The following is a 13,185-nucleotide window of genomic DNA, read 5'->3' as shown; positions in this document are numbered from 1 at the left end:
GAAAAAAACAGATGTTTAAATGTTAATGTTCTTCTTCTCTATAAGTCATATGTGTGGTGACTATATTCATTAAAAATCAATTTGAAAATAATCACGATTTTGCCACAGAAATTTTATGGTCTCTGCTTCTCCCCTTTTAAGGTCTCATAAGCAACACAATATAGCATGTACGTTTTTAGTGTATCTTGAGTGTTTTGTGTACTTCTCTATCCTCAGGAGAAATAACATGGATGAGAGGTTACACAGAGTCTCAGGGAAGACACAGACTGGTTTACTGTGAGAATATCCAACACTTAAGTAAATAGAGTATCTCATGAGAAAAGGAACAGCCTCCATGAGATGTACTTTATTAGTGTTAGGAGTTTCAAATTGTCTTCCCATAGTAAGAGCTGATACCATGTACACCTACTAGAATCCATTCTCAGAAACGGGATGTATCGGATGTTAGACTTGGGTATGGAGAAGTAGGATAAGGCCAGGAATTCAATAGTACATAGTAAATCATGGAAATTTCCATCCTAGAACATATGGCATTTTATGTAGTTGCTTTTATCTAGCCAATAATTTGCTTTAAACATGATTTTCAGATCATCCTAGGACGAACTCAAGTTGGAGCTTGCAATATTGGGAGGAATCACTGCTCAACCATGGACAAATATATGCACAGAAATGGCTACATGGCCTAAGTTTGTCTATATTTTAGAATAAGTATTACTTATGTTTTCTATAGTCTTAATACTGTAATGGTACTGTTTTATTGGACTTAATACTATGACAAATCCAAGAAACATTTAAGGTATTCTGTGTCTTCTTTGAGTCTCAATTATTGCTTATTTTTTACTTCAGTAAACTTATTTGGCCATAAAAAGCATAAAAGTATCCATTGAAATCTGCTTTGTTATGGGTAAAATAAAGACTGTTCAAAATGTTTTATATGAACAGCATAGAAACACTTGAGTTCAAAGTGTTTGAAACTATGTCCTCATGGGGTCTTATTACCTTAACATGAAATACACTTCACTTGTAAAAGCTGCCAGGCAGATTGATTCCATGAGTATGAAGAAATCCCTGTTTTTTAGATACAATTTTTCTCTTAAAGTCTAGGACCATTATGTTACAAGCCAAACAGAGCACTAACAGACAAATAGAGGACTTCAGGGGCACCTCCAAATAGATGGCAGGAATAACATCCTGGTTGGTACTTATTCAAAAGATTAAGTAGTTGTTCAGCAAATATATGTTGCTAACTAAACGTACCGACATTCATGTGTGTTGTAAATGGGCAGACTGTGGCAGTCACTGAATGGTTAATGGAGACTATTCATTATCCAGTAATCTCACAAAAACAACACAAATTTATTATTTGATTTGGATTTATAAATAAATGGTAAAATAATGTCTTAAAATCTCATAAATTCTTTAACAAATTTTAAATATATAAACAATCATTTTGTGATACTTTCCTTAATAAATATTAGAATGGTTGAGCCTACCTGTTTCCCTCCTTCAAGCATGTTCTCTTCAGTGCACTTCTCCAGAAGGAAGCTGCATTGTAAGCTGTGTGTTGATTTCATTGCTCTATCTTTAAAATTAATATCTATTCATTTTATATTATCTTTTTTCTCTCTTACAACTTTATATTTATAATAGAAGATTTTTAAAGGCCTTTTAGCATAACACTTGATGAATGTATTTTTGTCAGTACTTACTTCTTTTAGAAGTTTGTTAGCGTGCATTGAAATACCACTAGTTACCATAAGCATAAAGTACAAGTAGGATAGAACTTAACATAGAAACTATCAGTTTTCTTGGTGAGTATAATCATAATGATCTTTGAATACCAAAAATTGCCATGTGGTTATATTCTTAGCTCTTGAATTATTAATGATTTCAGGTCCAGGTGTACAACACTCTGAGAGGGTGCTATGCATTTATTTTTTTCCTAAGAAGGACTGAGGGTTTCATTTTTGGCTTTTGTTTTTCTTCAGCTTCATATGGCCTGTGAGTTGTTTCTGGGATATTCAGAGCTTTCTGGAGTTAGTATCCAATTATCAGTGACTGCATATTATGTCTGTTCTTTTGTGACTGGGTTACCTCATTCAGGATGATATTTTCTAGATGAATTCATTTTCTTAAGAATTTCATAAAGTCATTGTATCTAATAGCTGAGTAGTACATCATAGTGTAAATATACCACATTTTTTTATCCTGAAAGACATCTGGGTTTTTTCCAGCTTCTAGCTATTATAATTAGGGCTGCTAAGGACATTGTGGTGCTTGTGTCTTTATTGTATGTTGGAGCATCTCTAGGGTATATGCCCAGAAGAAGAATAACTGGTTCTTCAGATAAGACTATGTCCAATTTTCTGAGGAACTGTCACACTGTTTTCCAGAGTGGTTGTACCAGCTTACAACCCCACCAAGAGTGGAGGACTGTTCTGCTTTCTCCACATCCTTGCCAACATTGGCTGTCATCTGAGTTTTTGTTATTAGCCATTCTGACTGGTATGAGGTAGAATCTTAGGGTTGTTTGATTTGCATTTCACTGATGAGTAGAGATGTCAAGCACTTTCTAAATACTTTTCAGCCATTCAATATTTATCAATTGAGAATTTTTTTTAGTTCTGTATCCCATGTTTAATAGGATTGTTTGATTCTATTGCATCTAACTTCTTGAGTTTTTTGCATATATTGGTTATTAGACCTCTATCTTATGTGGGGTTGGTAAAGATCTTTTCCCATTCTGTTGGCTGCAGTTTTGTTTTCTTTACAGTGTCGTTAGCCTTACAAGACCTTTGCAATCTCATTAAGTTTCATTTCTTGATCTTTGATCTTAGAGCACAAGCCATTTTTGTTCTGTTCAGGAAATTTTCTCCTGTGCCTATGTGTTCTAAGGTTTTCCCTATTTTCTCTTCTAATAGTTTCTGTGTACCTGGTTTCATGTGGAGATCTTTGATCCACTTGCACTTGAACTTTGTACAAGGAAATAAGAGAGGGTCTATTTTCATTCTTTTGCATGCTGTGTGCCAGTTGGTCCAACACCAGCTGTTAAAGAGGCTATCTTTTTTCCATTGAAAATTCACAGCTCTTTGTCAAAAATCAAGTGACCACATGTGTGAGGGTTCATTTCTGGATCATCTATTCTGTTCCATTGATCAAGGTGCCTATCTGTGTACGAGTATCTTGTGGTTTTTAACACAATTGTCCTGTAATATAACTATAGGTCAGGGATAGTGATTCCTTTTGATGTTTTTATGTTGCTGAGGAGGGATTTCAATATTCTAGGATTTTTGTTATTTAGATGAATTTGCAAATTGCTCTTTCCAACTCTATGAAGAATTGAGTTGGTATTTTGATGAGGATTGCATTGAATCTGTAGATTGCTTTTGGTAAGATGGCCATTTTTGCAATGTTGATCCTTCCAACCCATCAGAATTGGAGTTCTTTTTATCTTCTGGTCAATTGTGGAGATTGTTACATGAGGTGCTGAGAAGAAGCTGTATTCTTTTGTTTAAGGGTGAAATGTTATGTAGATGTCTATTAATTCCAACTAGCTCAAAACCTCTGCTAGTTTCACTGTGTGCTTCTTCAGTTTCTGCTTTCATGATCTGTTCATTTATGAGTGTCAGGTGTTGAGGTCTCCCACTATTATTTTGTGTTATGCAATGTATGTTTTGTGCTTTAGTAGGGTTTCTTTTATGAATATGGGTACTCTTATATTTGGACCACATATGTTAAGGATTGAGAGTTCCCCATGATAAATTTTCCCTATCATAAGTTAAAGAGTGTCATTCCTTATATGTTCTGATAACTTTTGGTGGAAAATCTACTTTATTCAATATTAGAATGGCTACTGCAGCTTGTTTTTTGGGGCTGTCTCCTGAGAATGTTTGTTCCCATCCCTTTACTCTGAGATAGTGTCTGTCTTTGTCTCTGAGATAAGTTTCCTGTATGCAACAAAATACTAAATTTTGTTTATGTATCCACCTTGATAGCCTATGGCTCTCTATTGGGAAATTGAGTTCATTTATGCTAACAGATATTAAGGAATAGTGGTTGCTGTTTCCTGCTATTTTTGCTTTTATAGGGTTATGTCTGTATATCTTTCTTTTTTAGATTTTTTTGCTTAGAAATTTTTTTTGTTTTTTCTAGGATGCAGTTTCCCTCTTTGTGTTGGGTTTTTCATCTATTATTCTTTGTAGGTCTGGACATGTGATCAGATATTATTTAAATTTAGTTTTGTCCTGAATATCTTGGTCTCTCCATCTATGGTGATTGAGAGTTTTTCTGGGTACAGCTGCCTGGGCTGGCATTTATGTTCTCTTAGGGTCTGTATGATGTCTGTCCAGGATCTTCTAGCTTTCATAATCTCTGTTGAGGTGTCTGATGGAATTCTGTTTGGTCTGTCTTTATATGTTACATGACCTTTTTCCTTTACTTCTTTTAGTATTCTTTCTTCATTTTGAACACTTGGCATTTTGACTGTTAAGTGTCGAGAGGAATTTCTTTTCTGGTCCATTCTATTTGGAGATCTGTAGGCATTTTTATGCTCATAGTCACCTCATTCTTAAGGGTAGGAAAGTTTTCTTCTACAGTTTTGTTGAAGATATTTACTGTGCTTCTTAGTTGATATTCTTTCCTCTCTTCTATTCATATTAACATTAGATTTGGTCTTCTCATTATATTCTGGATCTCCTGGAAATTTTGTGTTAGGAGCATTTTGGATTTTGCATCTTCTCTAAATGTTTTATCTATGTTTGCAGTGATGTCTTCGACCCCTGAGATTCTCTTTTCCATCTCTTCTAGTCTGTTGGAGATGCTTACACCTTTGACTCATGTTTTCTTTTTTAGGTTTTCCATGTTCAGGGTTATAGTATTTTGTGTTTTCTTTATTGTTTCTATTTCCATTTTCAATTTTTTAATCTCTTTCATTGTGTTTTCCTGTAGTTATTTGAGTACTTTGAGTGTTTTTCTTGTTTCCTCTTTAAAAGCTTCTATTTGTTTATGGTTGTCCTCCTGTACTTCTTTAATTGAGTTATTCATGCTCTCCTCAAGATCTCCATCATTATCTTGAGGTATGATTTCAGGTCTAAGTCTTCTAGTTGTTGAGTGTTTGGCAATCCACTGCTTGCTCTGATGGGAGAGCTGGGTTCTGATGTTGCCAGATTGTCTTGTTTTCCATTGCTTAAGTTTTTTTCATTTTCCTCTTTCCATCTTGTCTGTGACTATATGTGGACTTCTTGTCAGTGATTGATACCCATCACTCCGGTGGACCTAAGGGACTATGGATTCAGGAAGAAAACAACTTCTGAGAGTTCAGCTTTTAGTAGGCAAGCAGTGAGTTCGTGTTGCAGTCACTCAGCTCGATCTTTGTGGGCCCAGGTGTGGGAGCTCTTGTGAGGCTCTTCTGGTAGCTCTGCCCTGTGCCCACAGGTCCTGAGTACTACTTTAAGGGACCTGGCTCTTTCTCTAAGTCACAATGGACCCTTTTCCAGATAGCACAGTATTTTCTGCTTTCTGAGGACTCCCAGTGTGCTCTCCCTGAGAATATGAGTCAGGCTCCCTTCTTGTCCAGGTGTAAGAGGGTCTGTAAAGTTGAACTTCAATCACTGCCTTTTCTGGGAAATCCCCAGCTCCCAGTGACAAGGGCCTGTGCCTTACTGTGGGACTTTCAGTCTAGACTTTGAGTCAGGGCTTTCTGGGCAGATACGGATTTCCTATGCCTGAGGTCTGGCCCCACCTGACTGGAGGGGCATGTTTTCAGCATGTTCTGCCTAGCCCTCTCTGCCCTTTGATTACTCACAATGCTATATCACCAGGCTTGTGTCCCTGGATCTCTGCTGTTCCAGGTGGCAGAAGGCCCGAGCCTCAATATTTATTCTTAAATTATACTTTGTTTAATTTTTGACTTTTCAGTCTTATGTGAATATAGCATACTTTATGTATTCTCTGATTTACAACATTTCTTAAGCCTGCTTTAAAAGTTTACACATGTATTTATCTGTTGTGTAGCTATATTCGGTATTTCCCTGTGATAAGAAATAAAGTTCTGTGCATAAAATTATTTCAAATATACCAGATTCTCTTGATGATAAAAAATAGGACTTTTATCATTTTTCTTTGGCAGATGAAGTTTCTTCTTTTTCTAGATTAGTCTACTGGTATAAACACATTACCTAGAACTTAAATTTACATTCATTATTGTAGTACACAATATTAGTTTTCAGCAACTAACAAGTTATTTTCATAACTATGTTTGAACACTTGGGGCTTCAGCACATTATCCAAAATCTTTCATCTGTACAAATAACTTCAACAATGTCATACTTATATCACATTACTCTTAGGAAATGATAATTGCACTTTGTTTTAACTCACACTGTCATGATGAGTAATAAGATTGCAATGCATACTCTTTGGGAAATTCTACAATATCACAATGATATAAAAATAGCTTTCAGTTTTCATCCCATATAGGAATTTCTAGGATTCCTCAATATCTAGACTAATGTGTCCCTTTTCATGGCTGTTCTCTGATTTGAACATTTTTTTTCCTTGAGTCTTAGTCAGGGTTTTTATTCCTGCACAAAACATCATGACCACAAACAGAGTTGGGGATAAAAAGGTTTATTTAGCTTATACTCCAGTATTCCTCTTCATCACCAAAACCAGACAGTACAATTGATCTTTTGTCAAGGACACACAAACACATCACTATTAAGACTCAACCCTTACTACAGCTTTACAAATTCTTACAAAATAAAATTTCAACCTCTTTAAAATATCCAATATCTTTTAAAATTCAAACACTTGGCACAATTCAAAGTTTCTTAGCTGTGGGCTCCAATAAAATACTTTCTTCCTTTAAGATCTATGAAAATATCATGAAAAAAAAAAAACTAAACAGAGAGACACAGTGAAAGAAAATAAATGAACAAAATAGATTGAACAGATTCCTATAGAACACTAAATCCTCAAATGAAAGAACATACTTTTGTCTCAGCACCTCATGGGACCTTCGCTAACACTGACTAAATAATTGATCACAAAACTGGCCGCGACAGATACATGAAGATAGAAATAATCCCATGCATATATCAGATCACTATGGACTAAGTCCGGTCTTTAATAAGAACAAAAACAGCAGAAAAAGCAGTATACTCAATGACAACTTAGTCAAGGAAGAAATAAAGAAAGAAAATTAAAACTTTTTACAAGTTACTAAAAATGAAGGCACAGCATATACAATCTTTTGGGACACAATAAAAGCAGTGCTGAGAGGAACAATAATAGCTCTGAGTGCTTCCAAAAAGGCAAAGGAAAGAGACTATACTACCAGACTGACTACACATGTTAAAGCTCTAGACCACCCACACCCAAAAGAAGCAGACAGCAAGAAATAATCAAACTCAGAGATGAAATCAACCTAGTAGAAACAGAAAGAAGTATAAAAAGAATCAACCAAGCTAAGAGCTGGTTCTTTGAGAAAATCAACAAGATAGATAAACCCTAAGCCAGACTAAACAGAGGGCATAGAAACAGTATTTGAATTAAGAAAATCAGAAATGAAAAAAGAAACATGACAACATAAACTGAGAAAATTCAAAAGAATCATCAGACCCTACTACAAAAGCCTATACTCAACAAAATTGGAAAATCTGGATAAACTAGACAATTGTCTAGACATATACAAGGTACCAAAGTTGAGTCACAATAAGATAAAATATCTAAACATTCCTATAATACCTAAAAAGGCAGTCATTGAAAGGTTCCCAAACATAAAATCCAGGACCAGATAAGTTTAATGTAGATAAGTTTAATTCTATCACACCTTCATAGAATATCTAATACCAATACTCTTCAAACTATTTTACAAAATAGAAATGGAAGAAACACTAACCAATTTATTCTATGAGTTTACCTCTGTTTCTACCTAAACCACAGAAAGACCCTATAAAGAGAGTGAACTTCAGCCAAATTCCCTTATGAATGTCAAAAAAATACTAATTAATATTCTTGCAAACTGAATTTAAGAACAGGTTAAAACTATTATTTACCACAATCATGTTGGCTTCATTCCAGGGATCCAGGGTTGTTCCAATTTATTGACATCAATCAGTGTAATCCACTATATAAACAAACTGAAAGTGGAAGAAAACACATGGAAATCGCATTAGATGATGAGAAGGCCTTTGACAAAATTCAACACTGCTTCATGATAAAAGTCTTAAAAATATCATGAATTCAATGCCCATACCTAAACATGGTACAAGTATAAACAGCAAGCTAAATGGACTAAAACAGACCAAACAGACCAAAAAGCTAAATGGAGAAAAACTTCAAGATATTACTATAAAATCAGGGACTGGAAAGGCTGCCCATTCTTTTCCTTGCAATTAAATAGAGGACTTGTTGTCCTAGTCAGAGCAATTACACACAAAAAGAGGTTAAAGGAATACAAATTGGAAAGAAGTCAAAATGTCACTACTTACAGATGATATAATAGTATACATGAATGACCTCAAAAATTCCACCAGAGAACTCCTACAACTAATAAACAATGTTAGTAACATGTCTGTACATAAAATTAACTCAAACAAATGAATATTCTTCCTCTACTCAAAGGCTAAGATAGAAATTAGGGAAACAACACCCTTCACAATAGTCACAAATAATGTAGAATGTCTTGTGGTGACTCTAATCAAACAAGTGAAATATCTTTACTAAAGGAACTGGAAAGATCTCCAATGTTTATGGATTGGAAGAATTAATATTCCAAAATAGGCCAATTTGTTGAAAGTAATTTACAAATTCAATTCAATTTTCATCAAAATTTCAACTCAATTCTTCATAGAGTTAGAAAGAGCAATCTGCAAATTCATTTAGAATATAAACTATGGCAACGCCAAAAAAAAAAAAAAAAAATAGAACAGGGAAAGCTATTCTCAACAATAAAAGAATTTCTAAGGGAACTACCATCTCTGACTTCAAGCTCTAGTACAGAAATATCATGATAAAAAGTGCATGGTATTGGTACTCAGAGAGGTAGGTAGATCAATATAATTGAATTGAAGACTCAGTAATGTACCCACACACTTTTAAATGTCCACTTAATCTTTGACAAAAGAGGTAAAATCAACCAGTGGCGAAAGGACAACATTTTTAAGAAATGGTTCTGGTCCACACAGTAATCAGCATGAAGAAGAATAAAAATTGATCCATTCTTATCTCCCTGTACAAACCTTAACCCCAAGTGGATCAAGGACATAAAGAGATCCACTGAAACTAAAGGAAGAGAAAGTAGGGGAAATTCTCAAATGCATTGTTTTACTGGCTAGTTTTGTGTCAATTTGAAACAGCTGGAATTATCACAGAGCAAGGAGCCTCAGTTGAAGAAATGCCTCCATGGTATCTAGGTGTAAGGCATTTTCTCAACTAGTGATCAAGGGAGGAGGACCCAGCCCATTGTGGGTGGTACCATCCCTGGACTGTTAATTGTGGGATTTATAAGTAGCAGGCTGAGCAAGTCATAGAAAGCAAGCCAGTAAACAACATCCTTCCATGACCTCTGCATCAGTTCCTGCTTCCTGGCCTGCTTGAGTGTAAGTCCTACCTTCCTCTGTTGAAAAAAAGCAGTGTTACCATGAGCTGAATAAAACATTTTCTCTCCAACTATCTTCTTGTTCATGATGTTTTGTATAGGAATAGAAATCCTGACTAAGACAACTGTCACAGGAAAATAATTTCCTGAAGAGAACACCAATGGCTTATGCTCTAAGAACAAGAATCAACAATTGGGACCTCATCAAATTGCAAAGCTTCTCTAAAGAAAAAAAAAAAAACACATTCAAAAGAAAAAATATCAATACACAGAATGTTACTATTTCTACATCTGGTTGAGGACTGATATCTAATATATATAAAAAATTCAAGATGATAAACTCCAGAGAAGCAAGTAACCATATTTTAACATTGGGGTACAGACCTAAACAATGTATTCTCAATGAGAAAGTTTATATGTCCAAGAAGGACCTAAAGAAATTTTCAACATCCCTATTCGTCAGAAAAATGCAAATCCAACAATCCTGAGATTCTAACTCATACCACTAAGAATGACTAAGATCAAAAACTAGGGTGACAGCAGATGCAGGTGAGTATGTGGAAAACTAGAAACACTCCTCCATTGCTGTTGGGATTGCAAAGTGGTACAAACACACTGGAAAACAGTCTGGTGATTCCTCAGAAAACCTGAATAATACAACGTGAGGACCCAGCTATATCACTCCTGGGCATATACCCAAAAGATGGTCCAACATATAACAAATACTCTACTACATTCATAGCAGCCTCATTTATAACAGACACAAGATGGAAAGAGCCCAGATGTCCTTCAACAGAGGAATGGATACAGAAAATGTGTTACTTTTACAAAATGGAGTACTATTCAGCTCTTAAAAACAAATGACTTTTGAAATTCTTAGGCAAATGGATGGAACTAGAAAATATAATCCTGAGTGAGGTAACCCTGTCACAACAGAACTCACGTGGTATGCACTCACTGATATGTGTATACTAGACAAAAAAATCTTGAAATACCCAGAAACAACTCACAGACCTTATAAAGGTCAAAAAGAAGAAAGACCAAGATGTGAATTTTTCAGTCCTCCTTAGAAGGGAGAACAAAATACACACAGGAGGAAATACAGTGGCAAATAGTGGAGAAAAGACTGAATAAAAGATCATCAAGAGACTGCCTCACCTGGTTATCCATCCCATCTGTAGCTACCAAACCAAGTCACTATTGCTAATGCTAAGTGCTTACTGGCAGGATCCTTTATGGAAGCCTCCACAGAGGCTCTGCCAGAGCCATACTAATACAAATGAGGATGCTTGCAGCTAACCATCAGACTGAGCACCAGGACCCTAATGGAGGAGCTAGAGAAAAGACTGAAGGAGATGAAAGGGTTTGCAACGCCATGGGAAAAACAACAATAGCAACCAAACCCCCTACCCCCAGGGCTCCCAGGGGCAAAAATACCAACCAATGAGTACACAAGGTGAAACCCATGGCTCCAGTTGAATATGTAGCATATGCCATTGTCTATGATCAGTGAGAGGAACCCTTTGATCCAGTGAAGGCTCAATTTCCCAGTGTAGAGGAATGCTAATGTGCTGTGGTGGGAGTGTGTGGTTGGGAGTGGCAGCATCTTCATGGAGGCAAGAGGAGGAGGAAAGGGGGTAAATGGGATAACATTTGAAATGTAAATAGAGAATGTCCAATACAAAATAAAAAATTATTCCATAAAATCTTTGTTCCATAAACTATTCAATAAAGATGTGTTCAAATCATTAGCAATTAAATTATATTTGTTGATTTCTCCATGAATATGTTTGTTATTTTTGTCTTTGTCTTTTTCTTGGACACTGTTCACCAACATTTATTTGGAAGTATTATGCTATTAAATTCATGCATATAGTGAACCCTCCTTTAATTGATTTTTGATATTTATAATAATGGATATCATGTGGAAATTTCCTATTTGGGGGCAGTTGACCCTTTTTTTGTAATTTTCTCATTATCTGACTTCTTAAGATTTAAGTAAAAATTTTCTCTTCTACTTTTTCCTATAGAATATCAGTTATACTTAATAAATTCTGGTGGTTTTCTCCTATGTTCAAGACATACTTACAAATGCTGCTGTCAGCAATGCTGGCACATTCGGCACCCTTCCTGCTTCTTCTATCCTATGTGTTCTAACAGTGCTGTCAAGAGTTTCATTTATATACAGACATAGCCATGTTCACTTTGTGGTTCTGTATAGATTATAGCCTACTAGAGAAATAAAGAAAATACACCGTTCAGTTTTCATTGTATTCTGTGTCATTGTCATTCTTTCTCTATGTCAGTTTAATTTTCTAGCTTATACAGTTTCCCTTTTTCCTTTAACATGGCTACAAAGATGGACCATGAATAAAACTTTACTCCTGCGTGTTTTTATCTCAGATCATATTCGTTTGACTTTTACTTTAGGAGAACCATGTTGCTGATTCAATCTTAAAATAAATCATATACTTCTCAAAGGAAGGGATGTTTTTCACACATTTCTTCAAAAAAATATTTATTTGCTTTTTTAGTCTAAATTAAGAATATATGTAGTTCTTTTATATCAATCTTTTATGGTCTATTAAAATAATGTATTCTTTGTCAGCTACATACAAGCAAACATGTACATACTGTTTTCTATTCACACCAAATTCCCTCCCTCACTTATGTCTCTCCATCTCAGATCCTCCAGTCACCCACCATGTTCCAATCCTAAATTCATGTCTTTTGTTTGAGTTTTCTTCCATGACCCACTGAATTTGTGACCCACAGGGACTTCTATGTGAGCCCAAGTGTACAACTATCTAGCAATATAAAGGAAATTCAAGTTGGTGGTATTTCTGCTTACAATGATTTTTCTCTCTTCCAGAATCAATGCTTGATAACAGTGCTCATGTAAGGGGCTGCATCCCATGAATCCCTCCAACATGTGTGGTTAAATATTTCTATGGACTTAATCTTGTGCTGGTACAATACTTGCAAACTTAACTGACAAAGTTTGTGAGTGCCATGACCATGTCACACCTAAAAGACAGCATTTCATGGACCTCCTCCCCAGCATCTTGCTTTTACATTGTCTCCATTCACTATTTCACAATGTTTCCTGTGCTTTGGGAACAGTCTTGTGGCTGTTCAATTTAAATAATAACACTCAATAGTCATTTTTTCTTCAAACACCGATATCCTTGACCAAGAGAAGTTTCTCTTATGTAATCTGACAATAGAACCATTCTCTGTGAGAAAATATATAGGAGGCAATTTAATAATGTGTTTTCTTAGCAAACCAGAAGTAGTAAGCTCACCAAAAGGATCTCTGATCTCCCCAGATATAGAAGTTAAAGGTTTTCAAAAATAGGCATGAGTCCATCTTGTAAAGAAGTCCTCAAATACAATAATTAAACAGTTGTTTAGCCCCATAACAGTTGTGCCAGTGTTTTTCCAGTAAGGGCATCCTGTCTGGGAATAAGTCATTATAGAACTGAAAGTCCACAGTTGGGAAAGGCCTTTGCTGTCTTTTCTGTCCCAGCAACTTAAAGGGTAGCTTCTGGTAGTATGAACAGTGCCACACAGAAAGACAACCA

This window comes from Micromys minutus (assembly GCF_963924665.1).
Source record: "Micromys minutus genome assembly, chromosome: 3".
Classification (NCBI taxonomy): domain Eukaryota; kingdom Metazoa; phylum Chordata; class Mammalia; order Rodentia; family Muridae; genus Micromys; species Micromys minutus.
The sequence above is the reverse complement of the archived record's forward strand: the minus strand, read 5'-3'. Positions refer to the sequence as shown.